The following is a 21,951-nucleotide window of genomic DNA, read 5'->3' as shown; positions in this document are numbered from 1 at the left end:
CCAGCACACACTTTGATGTGCGAAGTGTGAACTGCAAAGTGTGACCTTCTGCCAGCACACACGTTGATGTGCGAAGTGTGAACTACAAAGTGTGAACTTCTGCCAACACAATGTTGATGTGCGCAGTGTGAACTACAAAGTGTGACCTTCTGCTAGCACACACTTTGATGTGCAAAGGGATAAATGTAAACGACAGAGCTACTTTTTGAAAGGAGAGAAAACTAAAAGATAAAAGAAAACCATCATTGATTCACTCTGTTTTTATAGAGATGGGCAGTTAAGTTAGTCTGAGCAGTGTGTAAACTGCTCCTAAAATTTTAGGTACCGTTTCAACTTGTCTAAGCAGACTCCTGGGATCTGGTAGTCTATTTCTGTCCTTGCCTTTTCTACCCTAAATTTGCTTTGTGTTTCCCTCCTTTCCCTTTATATCCTCACCTCAAGTAAAGTTAGCTTTTATTGAACAATTAGAAAAGATTCGTTATTTTAATCTCCAAGCCAAAGAATTGGAAAGCGAGAGGAAGAAGACTAGATTATTTGGAACCTTTATTTTAGAGGCCAGGAGGTTTTCCATAGTAACTGAAGTTGAACTGATGAATATGAGCAGGGTGACTCAAGGGACAGGGCCTGGCTGCCCATTAGAGTGAAAGCAGATATTGTCTGTCAGTGTTCATACCAAGCGTCTTACCTCCCCCCAAAACCTTGTAAGGGACTCCGCCTTATGCTCACTATATTTTCTCTGGTCATATCAGATTTATTTATACTTCTGTTTGCTCACTTTATTTTGATTTCCTCCAGTATATGAATGTTCCATTCACTTTTTCTCCCACCCAGCCCTCAAAGCCCAACGAAGTCTTACGTGAATCATGAATGTGCTGTTACATTAAATTTCATTAATCATTAAAATTTCAAAAATGATTTCTAAATATATCTTAATGGAAGTATCAATGTCAGGAAAAATATTACAACATAAAATAGAATTACCTTTTCATATAAAAAAGATGACTCACAGTGACTCTGTTTGGCTTTCTGAGATGAAATCTTTCTGAGAGCACACAGCCTCACCTTTGTCTGGAGGAGACCCTAGTGGGCTTGAAACATCAATCTTGTGGTTAGCAGCCCAACATATAAGTCACAGTGTCCTTGGGGCCTCTTCTTTTAAAGATTAGGTGGGTACAAACATGTTAAAACCCCGTTCCTCAGGAATCTCAATAGGGCAATATTTATTTTTCTTAATTATTATTTGGTGAAAATCTTTGAAGATAGGTGTACCAAAGGATATTAAAATTAAAACAATAAAATAAACAGAATTAGCCGTATGATTTGCTAAGCAAGTAGAAAATTCTGTACATTATTACTTTAATGTGAGGATTGTCTTCCAACAGTCCAACAAAGGCATAAACATTAAATTATTTGCCTTAAATAATTTATAATAAGGAGAATAGCATGTTTATTATTATATTAGAAAAAATATAATCCATGTATGATGCCCATTAAAAAGCAGATAGTGGTCTTTATTTGATTATAGACTAATTGATATATTTCAATCTAAAAGTACAACCTTGCCATCACCATTGACCCAGCAGGGGGCAAAGGAGAGGCAATAAATGCTAGCACGCACAAGATGAATTGGCCAATAGACTCATTAGAGTAATTATCAGGGACTGAGAGAGCTGTTTCTTTACATCACTCCCAGCAACTTTGAACTTTAGATTGAATTTCTTCTTGGAATTCAGCCAGATTTTTCCCACTTTAAAATAGTCTTTTTTTTCTCTATCATCTTTCATCCTTTAAAGGACTTCTTTACAAATTATCCCTTTAAATGGTTACTTTTAGAACAATTCACACACACACACACACACACACACCCTTCTGTTTTTGCTTTTGCAACTTCACCGTTGGTTGTTTCACCATTTAGTAGCATTCAATTGGACTTAGAGATAAATTAAAAAGCAAATTTTACACTAAAACATTTTTATTGTTTGTAATTTATAGTGTCTCAAATAAATAAAATTGTTTTAGGTGTCTTTGCGTACACTTCATATGTCAACAGTATGTGAGAAATTAGAAATTTCCTGTAGACTTTTAATGGATGCATCCTTTAAAAATGTTCCAGTCTGTTCTTTGCTCTGTTGCAGGGTGGCTTTGAACAGCCAACCTTAATTATTGTGTCACAGGAGCTACTTTTTGAATGCCTGTTCAAATAAAGTTGATCATTATAATTTAGATTCTGGACCTTAGATTCAAAATAAAATCTCAATAATTGGTCCTCTGACATTACTTATGTATTCTGTATGTGCTTGTTCTATGTAAACCACACGGTTTAAAATGTAGATTGATAATTATGTAGCTGTTTGTGTGCATCCCGAGGCACCTTAGAAGAAAGGCCTAGCCATTTCTTGAAAAGTAAGTCATTGAACCACCTAGGATGAAAGATCAATTATTTCCTGATCCACATGATATAGCCTTCATGGAAAATACCTATTCAGTCTTTTAGAAAATATTTTGTATCAATGTTGAAAAAAATTATATTCTATAAATTGTAGTCTGTGAAAATTGCCAACTGATTTACACATCGATTCTACATATTTGCATGATTTTATTGCACAAATTCTTACTTTTAGCATCCCTTTTTAAAGTTATTGATCAATGTCAGTACTTAGAAGATACGTAATCACACACAACAAATAAAATATATGTATTTTAATTACATTAGGCAGTTTTTCTATTTATTGGTTTCCTATTAATGAATAATATTAAACTTTGTCTGAAAGACTTAATAGAGGAAAACACCTTTTTCACACATTCTTGGGGAAGCCTCTACAGCAGGTGTCTGTAGAGCAAACATACATATTTGTTTGTTTCCTTTACATAAAGTACCGCATGTGGAGTAAGACACATTGTCTCATATTATTTCAAGAACATAGGACTAGTTATACCTGATGTGATGGTGCTGTGTTGTTCTTTCATGAATTTGATATTCCTGGATTAATGTTTTGTGCTGAAAGTACACAGTCAAATATAAGGGGGCTTTGAAAAGTACATGTTACTTTTTATGGTACCTTTTTTTTTCTTTTTAAGTTTGACTGACAGTAATTTGAATATAATAAAAAGAGTTGTGCATCCATTACCACAATTGGTTTTAGAACATTTTCTTCATTTTATACTCATTTTTGTACCCGAAGAAACTAATTTAATTACTATCTCTATATACTTACCTGTTCTGAATTTCATGTAAAGAAAATCATTCAAAAATACTCCAATAACAAAAGCAAAGTAAAACCCACAAAAAACTAAATCTAAAAGAAAGCAGAAAATAATAAAACTAGAACAAATTCAAAATGAGCCATAAGGGGGAAATTGGTAAGATGTTAACATGTAATCTAATTATATCTGTATTAATGCACCTTCTTATGTACTCTGTTGAGGGCAAGGCTAGTCACATCCCTAATCAATGGTCTGAGGGAACTCAGTGGAATTTGAATCCCATGAGGCCTCTGTAAATGGATTTTGGACTGTTACTGTCATCCCTATCTTTCTACAAACCAGGTGCTCAGAATGCAAGTTCTAAAAATGTTTCCTCCTCTGTGTTTGACAAAAAGATTATTGGAAGCCATTGAGGGACACTGCAAAGTAGCAGGATACATGATAAACTAGCAGAAATTAATTGAATTCCTATAAGCCAGCAACGAGAGCTATAAAAAGACATTAAGAAAGCAATACCATTTACAATATGCATAGAAAAGATGAAATCTTTAGATATAAGCCTAACCAAAGAAATAAAAAACCTGTACAAAGAAAACTACAGAACATGGTAACAAGAAACATAAATAAATAAAAGACCTACGTAAATGAGAGGGTACCCTCTCTTAATAGATAGGCAGATTTCTTTTTTTTTAAATCATTTTTGCGGGGGGGCTTTTACACCTTTTATCATAATCCATACATAGATACATTGTGTCAAGCACATTTGTACATATGTTTCCATCGTCATTTTCAAAACATTTTCTTTCTACTTAACCCTTTCTACTTAAGCCCTTTCTATTTAACCGCATATTGTACATTTCACCTCCTTGATAGGATTGAACGATTGAACTATTGAATCTTATGATATGTAAACCACGTGCAAATAAACCTTGGTGTTAGGGAGTGTAAGATAATTAGAGACCACTTCATATCTTACATTACATACAGGTTTGAACGGATACAATCTGCAGGAGAAATTTTATATACAAAAGGGATAGCCAAAGTTAGGATGCAGGGGGTCCCTGCAGTATAGAAATTCCACGGCCCTAACCTTTATTAAGGGCAGGCTTAAATACATTCCCTACATGCAGCCTGTAACACCTGGCAGGTTTTACACAAAGGGACAACTCACAATTTGAACGTTTATCAAGAAGCATTAATATATCAGCCAAGTTATTCACAGACTGGAGGATAGGATGAGAATGGGAACATGAAGTAAGTGATCCGTTTGCAGACTTTTCGCTATCTTTAATTGGGGAGCAAGGGGCAAATGTCCATTTTATCTCAGGTGGAGAGAGGCCAGTCATTGCTTCGTCAGCTCCTATGGTTAAGCATTAGCTTTCTCCCACGGGCCATGAACCATGGAAAGTGGAGGTCCTGTCCTGTTTATCTAAGGAGTAAACAACCTCTCACCATGTAGAGGAGTAGAAAAATTATTAGGCATCTTGAAAATATGTTTCACAAGGAAAATGAGAGAAAGGACAGATCGTGGTTTGGGAAAGTGAAAAGTGTATCCAACAATCAACAAGAATCTATAGATACACACGCACACACAAAGTAGAAACAGAATGAAAGTAAAACGATTAAAACCGGAATGAGAATAAAGAGAATAGAATGAAGAAAAGACAAAAAAGAGAAAAGAAAAAGAGAGACAAGGTGCTGCTCGGATGCTGCTGGCTGGGTTTGCAAGGGTGCATTTTGCACCAGAAGTAAAGGGAAAATAAAAGAGAATGAAAAAGCTCTGGGCCATCGAGGGTATGCATATCAGGAAGGCTATGAAAATATAGAAAAAGACAAGAAAGAAAGAAAAAGAAGAGCAAGAGAGAGAAAGCACTCTGAGTGGAGATGCCCTGTCCTTGGAGACTGGAAGGGGGCAGGGCAGAGGAGATGGGGGCTAGAGGAAGGGACAAGGGAGGACGATGTCAAAGGAGAAAGTGCTACCTGAAAGGGCATGGCCCAGTCAGTGGCTGCTGCCCTGAGAAGTAGGGGCCACTAGCAGTGCCCTCCTTGAGGAAGAGGGGTGTCTCCTGATCCGAGCAACTGGCATGGTGTGCTATCCGGGCAGGGCTGCCAAAGGCTGTAGAGGTAGGGGCTTTCTACTCCTGAAAATAGTTACCGTCTTGGAAATTCAAAACAAGGATAGTCTTGGAAATTCACAGAGGCAGTTCTATCTTGTCCTATAGGGTCGCTGTGAGTCGATACTCAAAAGCAAAGAATATATATTCTAAGATTATATATACTTAGTATATATATATATACTAAGATGTGTATATATATATATGCCTCGAGGAAGGTGTAGAATGAAAGAATAAATGAGAAGGAAGGACATGGGGGAGAGAAAGGGAGGAGGAAGAATGGAAAAGGCTGAAAGAAAAAGGGAAAAACCAAGCAAACAAAAGTGGGGCCGCGGTTCAGGTGAGGAGACGACATTCTCTTGGCAGGGTAGACTGTCTGTGTCATCAGGGGACACAGGCCTTGACCGGGGTCGGGGGCGGAAACAAATGGAAACAAACTGAACATGCACTGACTTGGCACCTGTAGGCAGGGGACGGGCTGCGTGGGAGAAGGACGGAAGCACGGATAACAGGAAAGGAAGACAAAGAAGGCCGAGAAGGCACTGCCCGGCTGGGACGCTCTGGTGGGCAGTGGGGCCCTCTGCACGGCCGGCTCTGTCTGTGAGCTTTGCAGGGCCACCAGGGACTGTCCACGTGTGCACAGAAGCAGCCCAGGCCACTGGTCGGGGGCCACGGAGAAGTACAGAGGCTGTGTCTGATCCTGGCGGGGCAAGCAGCCAGCACCACTTGCCCAACTTCTTGGCTGCTCTGTCTCCTCTTGCTCTGTCCATTGCCACAGACTTCAGCGTTGGGAAACCTTGAGCTACTGAGCTTTTAAGACTTGTACCTCTGGTTTCTAGCAGTGCAGGCCTTATTTTTCACTAGGTTTTTGTTTTTTTAATATTTGGGGGTGGCTGTGGAGCAGGTCTTCCTGATGGCGATGTTCCCCAGACGTCCCATTATATTTCATTCTACTTTTTCCAAGGCCTTTAAAAATAGTTTTACTAACCTATGCTTTGTGTATGAGACAGTGAATTAGCTTAAATATATTAAAGAATTGTGCATTCATCAGCACAGTCAATTTTGAGTTATTGTATATATTCTTATGTCCATTGCTATTTGCTCCCCATTTCCCTGCAATTTCTTCTATCGGAACTCTAATGTTCTATTAATCTAGTTACTGTCTCTATAGATTTCTCTATCCTGGATTTCATGTGAGGAAAGTCATACAAAACAAAAACACTTCTCAGCAACAGGGTTCTTCAGTCTCCCAAATATCTCTGTAACTGGAGTTTAACAAGTACAACAACAATCTGAAAAGGTATCTTTGGCTGCTTAAAAGAATACTCAATTAATACCTAATTAATATGTACCTACTGACATCTTTCTATCATTCCATTAGTATTGGGGGAGGGTGTCTCTTAATATTTTTAATGCTCTTGGTTTGCCTCATTCACTTAAATTTTCTCTCCACCAATTTCTTTTCCTAACTTGTTTAGGTCTATTTGACAGCCTGCTTTCTTAATAATGAATTAGATGTCTAAAAAATCACTCTTGTTTTAATATTTATTTTAGCTTGACAGGAAACCTTATTTATGACTTGCTATATTTCACTCCCCCAAGTATTTATTTTATCTATAAATTATGAACAATGGTAGGCACTGGTTGTTCTCAAGTGCCAGGAATAATTATTGCTGAGAGAATCAAGTAAATATGATGTTTGCAAACTATGATCTTATCAGTAAACTTTAGTGCAACACACGCAGTGGTAGGATTCAAATAATTTAACAATCGCTGCACTGCCCTAATGACCATTTTAAGTAAAGAACAGCAATATTCTGAAAGGTAATTCATTATTTCATATAATTAATATTTAAATTAGAACCATAAAACAGGTACAAAGTAGATGATAAGAATTTAACAATATTCATGAAACAATATTAAATAATACTTGACAAAAAACAATAAAATTGTTATTTAAGGTATTTCCATACTGCTTCTTGATTGGCATCCTCACTTGCAATATTCTTCACTTTTATCCAAGCGTAATTGGCTGTGTGATTTATCCTTGACCACCTTTTCACTGTAGGATCCCGTTTCTTTAGAGGTAGGTCAATTAGACAATAGTCATTGTGCTTGATATAAAAGAAACAGTCTTTGAACACATTCAGGAATTGCATCTATCTGTCATAATAGCTCATAGGATTTTGGGGTGTTATGCAAAGATGAAACCAATGGCAGCGTGTCAGCTCCTTGTTATTTGACCCCTTTTCTCTTTAGGTTATATGTTTGTTTACTAATGAACCCAAAGGAATGAAAATGTAGTACGTCATCGCAAGAATCATGAGTTTACTGAAGTGAATAAGAAAATATTACAAACATAGTTCTAGCTAATATTTTTACACCCATGGATGGAATAAACATTATTATGGGTCCTGATTAGATGAGCCATTTTATCAGCAGGTTCCCTGTACTCAAGAAAAATCTGTTATCCTTTCTGCTGAACTGGAGGGAACTGACCCACCATTCACCACCCCTATTGGATAGATAGGACCTGCATCTTAATGATGACTGGAAAAAAGAGAGTTCCTTTCTTTTTGACAACTTCAACGACTTGAATATATCTTTCTTTACAACTTGGCATAATCTAAAAATTCTGGAAACCTTTACTAATAATCCTGTGTAAAATCACTGTCCATTATAAACGGAAAATGGCTGACAATGCTAAGCCTGAAAAGAAAGCATGTGCAGGGTCCCAGTGTATAGAGCTATGCAAGGCCTAGACACGGATGGATCCAGATCCACATCATTCAGAGCTCTCAGCGATGGAATTGTAACCCTGTTTTCCTGGTCAAGTGTCCATCCCCAAATTCCCTGAAATGCATTTTCTCATTTTATATTTCAATAGAAATGAAAATGTAGCATAGGAGTAAATCTACTTCCAAGTAGTTTCAAAAGACAGTGAAGGTGTACATTAATAGATGAATATAAAATCTGTGATTCAGTCAAAGACCCGAGGTTGTGTTTAAATCTGAGAGTTAACTTATATCCGTTTGGTTGCAGTAGTCACAAGCTAGTGGTATGATTAATTACGCCACCCCTACCTCACCCAAATGAGGAATGCGAACTAGATTTTGAGTTCCTACTTTCATAAGATGCTGCTTTCATGAGATACTACTTTCTAAGAGTATTACATCACGGACTTCATGCTAATGATAATAAGGGTGGTTTTCGATGTCAAACATACTGTTTTTATTTTAAGCATGGCTCTTTGTTTACATTAAGGAAATCAGTCTAATTGCTTAAAGGAAGACTTCCTCCGCTATCATTTGTCCTATCGATCAGCCTCCGTCAAATTCCTTTGTTACAATATTTCATTAATTAACCATTTCCTAAGTACCAAAAGCAATGTTATTTTTAACTTTTACCCATTTCTCTCATATGCCATCACTTCTGTTTCGTCACATTGTACTGCCCCAAACCTACAAATGCCTGAGTCATATTGTCACTGAAATATAGAAATTTACATTGCAGGGGTTAATTTAAGGACTAGGCTGTCATATTTATCTGGCAGGGGAGATACCATGATCACGAAGGTGGTTTTCCCAGGGCGAGGCTCACCCATTGCACTCCGGGTGTGCTGACCCCCGTGATTTCCCCAAATGTGGGAAACTTGACTGCATAATTTGTGGTAGTGAGGATGCATTCTTGCTATCCCCTTAAAAAAAAAAAAGAACTAGGCTGTCCTAGAATTTTTATATGTTTCATGTATTATAGCCCTGCCCTGTAACACTTAAAGCGCTTAGAACTTTCATCTATCATTTCCAATTTGTAACCAGCAATTAGAAAACAAACTCTACAAGTTTGAGTCTATTCTAAAGATCCAATAGCTGGGGCGGGTAAGAGCGAAGGTTATTATTTATTATGGTCATGATCATTATTACTGATATTTTCCCATCTAATAAGTGTGGTTGTACTTCGCTTTTCCTAATGACGAGTTTCATGCGTCATCTGTCAGTTCTCTGGTAGCTTGAGTGTTGTGTTGATGCGAGATGCTGTGACACCAGTGTTTCTAACCCAGTAGGGTCACCCGGGATGTCAAGATTTCAGTGGCGCTTCTAGCCTAGGAAGAAGTATTGGCCAATCTACTTCAACAAAACTGCCCAGTGAGAACCTTTCGAATAGCAGTGGAACATGGTGTGACTTGTACCTCTCAGATTGTAAGGAACTCAAAATTTAACTGAAGAAAAGCTGCCTCCCTTCTGACGTGGCTGGAGCAATGCTTTCATCGTCTTTATTTGCCGATGGTGCAGAACTCAACAGGAGCAGAACCATCGCTTTTGTGGGATAAGCTAGAATGATTTACTAACAAATAATTATGCTATACTCTAGGTTGTTTTATCATTAACTATACCATCTAATTATGGAAGACTGGCTGCACAATGGTTAGAGCACTCCGCCACTAACTAGTAGGTGGGTGTTGGGCTCCACCAGGGGCAAACATTAGAGCTATCTGTTTCATTATAGAGTGTACTGGAAACTGCTAACCACATCACTCATCTCGTGAGTTTAAATTTTTGTAATAGCACCTTCTTGCTCTTACAAATCAATGAAAGGCACAGCATATGCAAGTTCAAAAACTCATTAATCCTCGCTTAAAAAAAGGACTTAGAAAATAAGACATTTGTTTCATTTTACAGTTCTATTCATTTTCATAATTCTAATATCATAGTTATATGTTAGAAATCTTCCACAAGAACCAAAATGCCGAGCAACGAATGAATGAATTGAGTGAACTTTAGCATTCAGTGTATCCTGCAGAAAAGCTATTCTACCAAGAATATATAAAACTGTGTGACTAAAAGTAAACAATAGTTATATTTCATCGATTACAGTGTATGTTATCTTCAAGCCACATTAATCTGCCAGGCATCCATGGCACTGAAGGTCCGATTGGTTGTGCACAGAGAAGAACATATATCGAAAAAAATCGAAGTCATTTTTATGTCTGCGTCTTTACCCTCTGTGTCAATAGAAATTCTTTGTTTACAAATTACTCCTTTTTTAAAAAAATATTTAGAGAAAAAGGAATTCACGAGTCATGTGATTGTAAAACCTCCTTTTTGTTCTAGTTTCTAGTATTGCTGGACTACATGCTGCAATTAAATCATTGAGATTCAATCTCCCTCTCTCTTTTCTATTTTGTTCATTTCATTCTAACACAGGTGCTCCATTGAGATGGCAGGGTTGCTCCACTCAGACCTCACCTTTTCCAGACCTGACTGTAACCATCCTAAAAGTTGTCTTTTGCTCCAGATATGTTTAAACCTTTCTTCAGGACCATTACAACAGCGATTGTGACCATAGTACTTTAGGTGCCGTTGATCAATCTGGTTATATAATATCAGGGGAGGTGCTAGATCCCTTCTGAAATCATTGATACATTTTAGAAGGCCATATTCAAGAAACAAGAAACATAATTGGCTAGAAGAAGAAACAAGAGTGATTCACGCTGCTTTTGTTGTCAGGTGCTGTGATTCTGACCCCTAGAGGCCCCGTGTACAACAGCACGGAGCACCGCCCGCTCCTGTGCCATGCTCCCAGTTGTTGGCATGTTGGAGCCCATCCGTGCAGCTACCGTGTCCATCCCTCTTATTGAGGGCCTTCCTCTTTTTGGCTGCCTCTCTAACAAGCATGATGTCTTTCTCTAAGGCCTAGTGTCTCCTGACATGTCCAAATTACATGAGACAGAGTCTTGTCATTCTTGTCTCCAAGGAGCATTCTAAGTGCACTTCTTGCAAGAGAGTGTGAAAATAAACAAAACAAATGGAAGAAAGGAATGGAGAGAAGAAAGGAGGGGGGAAGAAAGAAGGAAGGAAGAAAAGAAAAAAGAAAGAAAGAAAGAAAGAAAGGAGAGGGGAAGGTAAACAAATGCCTTACTGAGTTGACAGGGTGAATTGAAGGCTGTCAGAGTAGAAGTGCAATCACTAAGGTTCCAATGGCTAAGTTTATAGGAGTAGATTGCTATGCCTTTCCTTGGAGTATGTCTAGGTAGCTCTGAACCTCCAACCTTTCAGCTGCAAGCTATTAATGGAAGTACAATAAGCTTTGCTTCACCCAGAGTGCTATATTTCGGTTACTTGATATTTTTGTTAAGTTAAATGTCTGGATATTGATCTTTCTGAAACTTTGATTTATTTGGTACACATCTTTATCAAGAATGCAAACGCACATTTACCCGATCCCAAAACTCTTCCAGGCTGCCTCAACGCATGCTAGTTTTTCTAGATAATGTTCATGTTCATAATAAAGAGCACAGTAGTTTGTCTACTTTGCTAACTTGTTGAAAAGCAGACATGTGATATATCTAGAATGTAATTTCTCTTGCAACTAATTTTGTTTTCTCATTAAGATTTATTGTATAAAATATGACCTTCATAAATAAGGATAGTCACCATTTTATAGAGTGGATCATACAGTTTTTCAATCAGCTTGTTGGGTGTAATATTATCCAAATTTTGCTAATACTGCCCTTCACTACAATAGTAGGGTTCAATAGAATTTATATTTGAATACCTTCCTTTCACATTTCAAAGCTCTTCCTGTTTCTATAATAACAGGTTATGTGGGAGCAGAGGTGAATACACACTCACATGGGTACTACTAATTATCGAGAGAGGCTATCACTAACTGCTCTCTGGGGAAAATGAGGCTTCCTGCTCCTATAAACATTTCCACATTCAGAAACCCACAGGGGGGCAGTTATACTCTGCTCTACAGGAATGCTGAATTGTAATTGACTCAATTCCAGTGAGTTTGTGCATAATGGGGAAAAAAAGGATGAATTAATTGCACTGTAAAGGTTCAATACTTTCATGTTAGCCATCAGGAATAAATAAAGGCCATTCTTGGCTTCTAATATTACTGATAACTAAGTTCTTTATTTTAACTAGTGATATTCAGAACATGTCCAAAGACTCCTGGAGCAAAATACTTTCCACGATTAATATAATTCATCTAAGTTCTAGTTATCTTTCCAGTTTTTCCATTCCTTATTGGGCATGTTGGTCTTTTTGAGTACATGAGTGAGAAAAAGAAATGTATTTGATTTTTGATCTTGCCAATGTAAAGTTAAAAATCAATTATTAGGAAAGGATACATGTGTCTATGTGTATTGACCTGTTGATTTTATTTAAGTCCACTATGAAATCTAAGTATTGTAGTTTGCACTAGGACATTCATAAGAATATTAAATTATTTCAACATTTCCATTCATGATCTAAATCTGTACTATCAAAAGAGGATAGTGGTTATTGAGCACTTAAAGGTTGATTCAAGTATCTTTGGTTATACTAAGATAAACACAAAATTAAAATAAATTACCCTCTTTTTCACTTGTTTAAATGTTGCACTGATAAGATTTTTTGTTCTTTGGTGCCTGATACCTGATCTCTTTGACACCTCGTGGTCACACAAGCTGGTGTGCTTTGTTGGGCTTTGTTGTGGCCTTTGTTGCTTCTGTGGTAGATAGCTGCTTGTTTACCTTCAAGCCTTTAAGACCCCAGACTCTATGTCTTTTGATAGTCGGGCACCATCAGCTTTCTTCACCACATTTGCTTATGCAAATATTTGTCTTCAGCAATAGTGTTGGGAAGGTGCGCATCATGGAATGCCAATTTAATAGAACAAAGGGTTCTTGCATTGAGTAAATACTTGAGTGGAGGTCCAATGTCCATCTGCTGCCTTAATACTAAACCTATAAATATATGAATGTAGAGCTATTTCCCCACCATCCTATATAAATATATTTACATATCTACATGCCTGTATTTAGACCTCTATAAATACCCTGGGCCTCCTAATTCTTTCCTGTATTTCCTTTTACTTTCCTCTTGTCCCACTATCATGCTCAGCCTTCATTTAGGTTTCAGTAATTTCTCTCAGTTACATTGCCCTTGCTGAATCCCTACCAGGCCTCTCACACCCTCCTTGCCACTAATTTAGGGTCACTTGTAAACAAGGGGGAGTGCAAAGTGGAAACCCAAAGCCCATCTGTAGGCAACTGGACATCCCCTTACAGAAGGTTGCAGGGAGGAGACCAGCCAGTCAGGGTGCAGGGTAGCAATGATGAAACATACCACTTTCCTCTACTTCTAAAATGCTTCCTCACCCACTATCATGACGTATTCTACCTTGCAAGTCTGGCTAGACCAGAGGATGTACACTGGTACAGATAGGAACTGAAAATACAGGGAATCCAGGGTGGATGAGCCCTACAGGACCAGTGGTGTGAGTGGCGAAACAGGGAGGGTAAAGGGAGAATGGGTAGGAAAGAGGGAACCGATTACAAGGAACTATATGTGACCTCCTCCCTGGGGGGCAGACAACCGGAAAGTGGGTGAAGGGAGACGTCGGACAGGGCAAGATATGACAAAATACCAATTTATAAACTATCAAAGGCTCATGAGGGAGGGGGGAGCGGGGAGGGAGTGGAAAAATGAACTAATGTCGGGGGTTTAAGTGGAGAGAAAATGTTTTGAGAATGATGTACAAATGCGCTTTACACAATTGATGTGTGTATGGATTGCAATAACAGTTGTATGAGCCCCTAATAAAATGTTTAAAAAATAAAAGTAGTGCTAAAATTGTTAGAAAATTCGTAATTGTTAACTGAATGAAGGTTTTCCTTAGTATGCTAATATGGAGTAAAACTTCAATGGTAATAACTATTAGAAATAATCAAGATGAGATTTAAAATGTATTTAATGAAAGCAAACACAGATTCAAAATCAAACATATATTGAGTAAAATGTTCCATTCATGAAAAAAAACAAAACTAAAAAGAACCCAACACTTATAGTCTATAATATAAAAAACAGCTTTAAAGAAAAGAAACTGATGAACCTCATCTAATAACAGTAAATGACATGGATAGGGAAGTCACAAATGAAGAAGTACAAATGAATTATGTTTATGAAAAATATTCAAGATGAAAAATAACCCAACGGCACATATAAACAATATGTTGTTTTGCCTTTCAGTAATATAAATTAATAAATTAATAGCAGGGGATGATAAGGAGGATAAGTATCGAAAACTTAGAAGTGCAAAATTTTAAATTATTCTGGAAAATTACTATAATGAGAATAAAAATATAAACTGTACTGATCCTTTGAGCTATACATTTTAGTTCTAAGAAAATATCCTAAGAATATGCACAAATATGCAATGAAAATAATCACAACATTATATATGTGAAAAATCTGAACAACCTAAATAGCTATTTTTTGATAAATATTTGAACAAATTAATATGCATTTAAAAATTGTGTATGTTATCATTAAAAAACAAAAAAAAGCACACAGATAACAAATGTGAGTCATCATTATCCATGTGGTGGCAGTGTTTGATGAATACAAAGCTGTGTTGCCCATTTTGAGTTAGTTTCCATCACCTGATTGTCGTTTGTAGCTATCAAATTGATCCTGAAACACGGCAACGCCAGTGTACAGAGTCGATTTGCCCCATAGGAATTTTAAAGCGGGGACTGTTTGGACTCACGGGTCTCTTTAGAGGCACTTCTTGGTAGGTTCAAACACCAACATTTGGGCTAGGAGTTGATTGCTTCATTATTTGCACTATAGGGTGAACATATCTTGTTTATTTAATTAGTAAATTTATTTTTACTTAGCGTTTTAAATCATTTTGGGCATACATATAGCTAATAAAACAAAAACTAAGCATTGATTTCTTTATCCAATTTTGCGTGTAGTTTTTGAGTTCCACTATCTTGAACTTGTCACAAAGTCTGCTGCAAACCAGATGATAATATATGTTTTACATCATATATGTACTATATTATTATATATGTATTATGTATGGTCTTATACATTACTATTGCAATGGAAATGCCAGGGATTATGAAATCATTATACTTTGATTTCAATCCAAGATGTATTTGTAGTGTGCCCGTGATGGGTGAGAGTCTCTCACAGGTTTATAGTGAGTATGGAGATAAAACACATGAAAGAAGATTAACATAATGAGTATTTATGATGTCTTTCATGCTTTCACTTAATATTTTTCCTTTTATACAATTATTGTTCTTTACCACGTTCATGCAGCCTACTTGAGTTTGCCTGCATGCTTTTTTTTCACAGTGTTTCGAAAGCTTTTGTAGTGCTCTTGTTTGTAGTTTTGTAAATAGTATTTATTACACTAGAGCTTCCTACCTGATTATCATAGTTCTAAACTGCATTAAAAGGACCAAAAAATCACTCCAATCACATTATCACTACTCATTCATCATAAGTGATAACTCATTTTTCTAGAACAACCTTGGCCTCATTGTTGCCACTTATTTCCAGGACAAACAGATATCTTTTTGCCTATATTGTTATGGCCATCATCAATATTCTTTTATAAAAGCTACTTAGTTTGATAATTACTTCTCCACAGTACAATTTTCCTAGCTGTTTGATTCATTGGCAAATCCATAATCCTATTTTAAATCCTCTCCAGGCCATGAAAATGAATGCTATTTATACTAATTCAACAATTTAACTACAGTGCAGAGAAAGCCTTGTCACCCAAAGTTATAAACCTCTCATTCCTGCATAAATTGTTAGAGTACTTTGTTGCTTTTTTTCCTTGAAAATGTAACTCTTCTTGACATGAATTTCTATAGATATCTTAGGTAATAACTGATTATCCAAGAGTGTGTGTATGTGTATCTCTCTGTGTGTGGAAAGCAGCTAAAGCAAAAAGGGATTTATATTTTTAATCCATCATAATAGAGATTCCCCCCCAAAAAAAATTAAACCTCTCTTAACTACTCCCGTCAAAGTGATGGGTTCAGCAAAAATGATGAAGACCTTCAATGATATGGATTCACCGCAAACCCAACAATGGGCTCACACATGACAACTAATGTGGGGTTGGCCGACGACTGGACAGGGTGCTGTTCTGTTGGACATAGGGCTGCTACACGTCAGGACTGACTCCATAAGACCTCATGACAACAACAAATCTGCGAATAAATGTTGAACAGTAACTTATCTGTCACAAAGCTGCCAGCATGCTTCATGGACCAATCCCCTAAAGGAGAGTGTGCAAAGGGATGAAGTCATAAAGCAGTCATCTTGAACTAGACTTACCCTGCCCATGTAGAAAGTATAAAAGAAAATGAGAAATGAGTATAAAATAGAAAGGTCATCCATGTGTGTTGGAGGGTAAAAGATGCTTAAATGAAAATGAATGCAGACAAGACTTAGACCTGGTTGCCTTCATAGATGTCCAGTGAGATAGTTAAGGTTTATAGTGCCAACCTGGCCGATAAACACATGTGGGATTAATTGAAGGGCGGAGAGATAAATGGCTCGGCGAGCCTCGCGTCTCTGGTCTCTTGCTCTTTGATGATCGACCAGTGTGTGGCTTCCTTGCTTGAGCTGTGCCTCAATTTGCAAGCTACACTACCTGTGGGAAGCCTAACCCATGAACTGAGTCGCTGTAATTTGAGGTTCCATCAAGACCTGCTTCATCATGCTACTGGAATATACTGTACATCTCTTGAGCTGGAGACTGTCGGACCCTATCCTCTGGCTGACTGTTGGTGACCTGCCTTGCTGTTTGCTGCCTGTGGTCGGATAGCCTGAATTGCTCTACAGAGGACTACCCGGCGGCCCTCAAGACTTGAAGGACTGCCAGTGTATTAGCTGTCTCATGGGAGTGAGTTGCACTGAGCCATTTGTACTGCTTTATAGATTGATTAACTGTTTATTCCTTATGTTATAAATCTATCTATATAAATATATATACTGTATGATTATTAGCGTTCTCATTTTGTTTCTCTAGAGAACCCTGTCTAACATAGCCAGCAGAGCTAAATATAATTATAATTGAGAATACTTTAAAAAATATCTCCAACATTATACACTATTCAAGATCTTGCTTGAACTAGTGCTTTATGCCTGGTAGGTTATGTGTTGGTGATGTAGTGGGTTATGAAATGGGTTGCTAACTGAAAGGTCAGCAGTTTGAACCCATCAACTGCTCTGCTGGAGAAATATTCGGTTATATCCTCTGTGAAAATGCACAGCCTTTGAAACTTTGGGAGAAGGTCTACTGTGTCTTGGTATCACTATAGATTAGAATGGACTCAAGGGCAGTAGGTTCTTGTTTATTTATTTTTAATATTCTTTCTATTAATTATAGTGTTTTGGTTATGAAAAGTAAAAACAATAACATGAAGCCTTTGGGATCTGCTGGTAATACATACATCTCAAAAGTCTTCTGAGGTTTTAAAACTATTTTATCCTTGGCTAGGTTCCAATTACCCACAAATGGCAAACTGCGGTCTTTATAATACACATAACTATCAAGAGATGAATTTGAAACCCCTGTAGCTTGTTAATCTGTTTGGGATTAGTAGACACGTCACGGTTCACTTGTTTATTGTGGTCTTCCACCTCAGGCTAAAAAAATATAAAGCTGAAAAGCGATAATGTGCATACCTGTCTGTTTTGAATACCAAAGCTTTGCTTGGTGTTTGCCTTCTTGACAGAACGTTCTGAGATGGAGATCATGTTTTCAGAGGTGGTACATTGCTCATCAACTTGTCAGTTATCGCAGCAGTTTCAAAATTTAAATGTTGCTGTGAAATACAGATTTTAGGGATATATATGGATACCGAAATGTTGTTGTTGTTAGGGTGCTGCCAAGTTGGTCCTGACAAAGTAACACTATCTACAAACTGAATGAAGCATCGCCTTGTCCTGCGCCATCCTCACAAGTGTTCTCTGTTTGAGCCCATTGTTGCAAACACTGTGTCAATCCATCTTATTGGCCATCCTCATTGTTTTTTCATCGTCCCTTCTTTATTTCCAAAGATTATGTCCTTCTTGAGAGCATGTCTCTTCTGATAACATGTCCAATGTATGTGAGATGAAATCGCTCATCTTTGGGAGATGAAATCTCCCACCTGAGGAACATGCTGGCTGTACTTGTTCATGTTCTAAGACAGATTTATTTATTCTTTCGGGAGTATCCGGTACTTTCAATATTTTCACCGGCATCACGATTCAAATGTATTGATTCATTTTCAGTGCACCAGGAAAAAACATTTTTTGCTTCTACAACTCTATAGTAAATGCAACTTTAGATACTAGTTATTCTTAAGGAAAGCTTGGAGGAAGCTTCACTCTAACACATGGGGGAACAATTATAATTAGAGTGTAAAGAGAGAGCTCTAGCATTGTTTTACTAATGTTTGTACAGCTCTGTTTCATTTTGGTCATTTTTGCAGCCATAAGAATAACAATTGACTTTTAGAGAGCTTTCATTTAAACTTTTATCACAACTCTGTGATATGTATCCTTTGTAGGTATTTTAAAGGCTTTTTAAATAATTGAAAGTATTGATATTAGTTGTATAAATCTGAGAAAATAATAATATAACGTAATAAAGAACTAAATCGAGACTAAACACCTTACCAAATCTACGTATCTCAGAGAAATATAATGTCCACTGTATGATGACATACCTATCTCTTCCCCAAACTCATAGTCTCCAATTTTATTCTCCTCTCTGGGCCACTCTTTGGCCATCTCTAGTTAGTAAGGGCTGAATTTTTTTTTTAAATGTACATTATTCTCCATGGCCCTATATTTGGTGTTTCATGTCACCCTTATGACGGGTGCTGCAAAACAAAAACAGTGTCTTTGACACTATTCCAACTCATGGCAACCACATTGTAAAGTATAGAGTTGTGCTCCATACCATAGTACTGGCCTCAGTGTTTCTAAAGGAGACTTGGTGGCACAGCAGTTAAGCACTGGACTGCTAACTCCAAACTTGTTGCTGCACCTTGACAGACAGAAATGGCTGGCTGCTTCCAGAAAAAAAAAACAACAAAAAAACCGCGAAAGAAAGCAAGCTTGACCAATGGTTACCAGAGGTGAAGAGGAAAGAGTGGTTGCATAGGGGACGTCGAGTTTATGTCAATGGTGGTAGAATAATCTGGAAAAGGAGATCAATAGTGGCTGTGCTGCACATAATCAATGACACTGATGTGGAATTGGAGAATATTCTGTTGCGTATATTTTTGTCACAATTAGAAAAAAATACCTAAATAACAAGGACTCCAAGGGAGGAGAAATTGTTCTGGAAATGAACATCACAATTGTACAATTCGTTTTGATGGGATTCAATCATTCAATTGTGTGACGTGTGGATAAAGTGCTCATAAAACTTTTGGAATAGAAAAAGGATGTTAGCCTCAGAAATCCTCTGGGGCGATTCAACTAGGCTATGCGTCAGAATCCACTGATAGCAATAGGTTCACCTTTTGAGAAGCTTCCTGGAGAGTGCGAACAAAGTTGTGCTAGCCTGCTAACTTAAAGATTGGTACTTCAGATCCCCCCCAGTCCAAGAAAAGTCCCGTTTATCTGCTTCTATAACAATGACAACAAACAGCCAATGCACCAGCTCTACTGGGTCACGTACAGGGTGGGTGTGAGTCAGGATTGAATCAATGTCACCATTTCTCCTTTGGTGTTATTAGTCTTACACACACACACACACACACACAAACAGGATTGAAAAAAGTTGGTTGCTTGGCTTTTCAAGGCACATCTGGATGCATTCAGACCACCGGCCTTTTGGATGGTAGGCACATATTTGATTTTTGAGGTTCACAGCCTGGGCTCTGTCGTTTTTCAGAAAATCGGCTTTACAAACAAGCATATGTTTTGTAAGGTGGGAATAAAAACTCTCGAAGATCGCATACATGTTTATTATGAGTGGGTGTAAACAGCAATGGGATTCAAACGATTTACCAGTTTGCTGGCCCAATGACCATGTTAAGAATGAAATAAATGATGTACCAAAAGGGAGTATATTTCAGACATTTAATTCTTAAATAATAACAATAAAAGAGGTACCCAAAACTTGGATTATGTTATAAGAAAATGTTAGAATATTCATGAAAATATTAAATGATACCTCACAAAACCAATAAAACTGTTGCTTCAGATATTTCCATATTGCTTCTTGATTGGCATTCTGACTTGCAATATTTCCTCCTTTTTATCCAAGCATCATCAGCTGTGTGATTCACCCTCATCTTTCAACTGTAGGAGTAGGATCACGGCCCTTTAGAGCAATGTTTCTGAACCTGTGGGTCGCGACCCCTTTGAGGGTAGAAGAACCCTTTCACAGGGGTCGCTCAAGATCATCAGAAAACACATCTTTCTGATGGTCTCAGGCACTGAGACACCACTCCTCTATCATCTGTCTCCAGGCGGGTCCGCCCACATGCAGATACACCCACATACGAGTACCCGGCGTGAAGACTGTTACCCATGCTACACCATGCTTCCAGACAAAATTTCATGGATTTGTCATTAGCAATAAATATTTCACAATACATAATTACATATTGTTTTTGTGATTAATCACTATGCTTAAATTATGTTCAATTTGTAACAATGAAAATACATCTCGCATGTCAAATATTTACATGACGATTCATAACAGTAGCAAAATTTCAGTTATGAAGTAGCAAGAAAACTAAATTTATGGCTGGGAGTCTCCACCTCATGAGGAACTGTATGAAAGGGTCGTGGCATTAGGAAGGCTAAGAACCTCTGCTTTTGAGGTAGGCCACTTAGCCAAAAGTCATTGTGTTTGATACATTAAAAACAGTAGGTGACCTCTTCTCTGAACATATTATGTTCATCTTTGAAACTCCCCTTTCTTCCACTGAAGAAATGAGAGAAAGTGTTCAGACAATATTTTTAGCTCTTTGAAAGCTTTCTGGAATTGTGTCATTCATCCATATTACCTGGTGGGGATTTGGTGCAAAACACAAAGTGGACGTGAAAGAGAGGCTGCAACCTCGGGTTGTTTGTCCCTTATCCTCTTTGCACACTTTGTTTCTTTCCTGAAGTAACACACATATGCAAAGGCATAAAAAATATACTATTTGATCAAAAGTATGAATTTTAGGAACTAGAGGAAAGTACCAGAATATGCACACTGGTACAGATAGGAACTGGAAATACAGGGAATCCAGGGCAGATGATCCCTACAGGACCAGTGGTGTGAGTGGTGATACTAGGAGGGTAGAGGGAGACTGGGTTGGAAAGGGGGAACCGATGACAAGGAACTATATGCGACCTCCTCCCTGGGGGATGACAACAGAAAAGTGGGTGAAGGGAGACGTCGGACAGGGAAAGACATGACAAAATAATAATTTATAAATTATCAAGGGTTCATGAGGGAGGTGGGAGCGGGGAGGGAGGGGAAAAATGAGGAGATGATGCCAGGGGCTTAAGTGGAGAGCAAATGTTTTGAGAATGATGAGGGCAATGAATGTACAAATATGCTTTACACATTGTTTGTATGGATTTTGATAAGAGTTGTATGAGGCCCTAATAAAGCAATTAAAAATAAATTAATTAAATAAACTTTAAACATAAATTTAAAAAGTATTAATTTTATGAAATGAATAAATATAAATTACAAGCATAGTTCTAATGTTTTATACCTATGCACTAAAGACCTGTGGAGTAAATAAGCATTACTATGGGGGTTAGAGTGTGCTGTTACACAGATGAAAGTTAAAAAAGAGTAAGGAATGTAAATTTGTGATTTC

The 21,951-nt window shown here is 37.5% G+C and overlaps 1 protein-coding gene and 1 non-coding gene across 2 annotated transcripts in view; both read left to right on the top strand.

Annotated features, from left to right (window-relative positions):
- Window positions 1-21,951, top strand: part of DPP10 (dipeptidyl peptidase like 10) — a 549,923-nt gene that overhangs the window by 369,926 nt on the left and 158,046 nt on the right. The window lies entirely within an intron of this gene.
- On the top strand, window positions 8,857-9,017 carry LOC115868622. Its single transcript, XR_004045708.1, has one exon. It is a non-coding gene; the product is annotated as a U1 spliceosomal RNA (small nuclear RNA).

The sequence above is a fragment of the Echinops telfairi genome, unplaced genomic scaffold, assembly GCF_000313985.2.
Source record: "Echinops telfairi isolate 266 unplaced genomic scaffold, ASM31398v2 ScPeMD7_15;HRSCAF=58, whole genome shotgun sequence".
Lineage (NCBI taxonomy): Eukaryota > Metazoa > Chordata > Mammalia > Afrosoricida > Tenrecidae > Echinops > Echinops telfairi.
The sequence above is the reverse complement of the archived record's forward strand: the minus strand, read 5'-3'. Positions and strand labels throughout refer to the sequence as shown.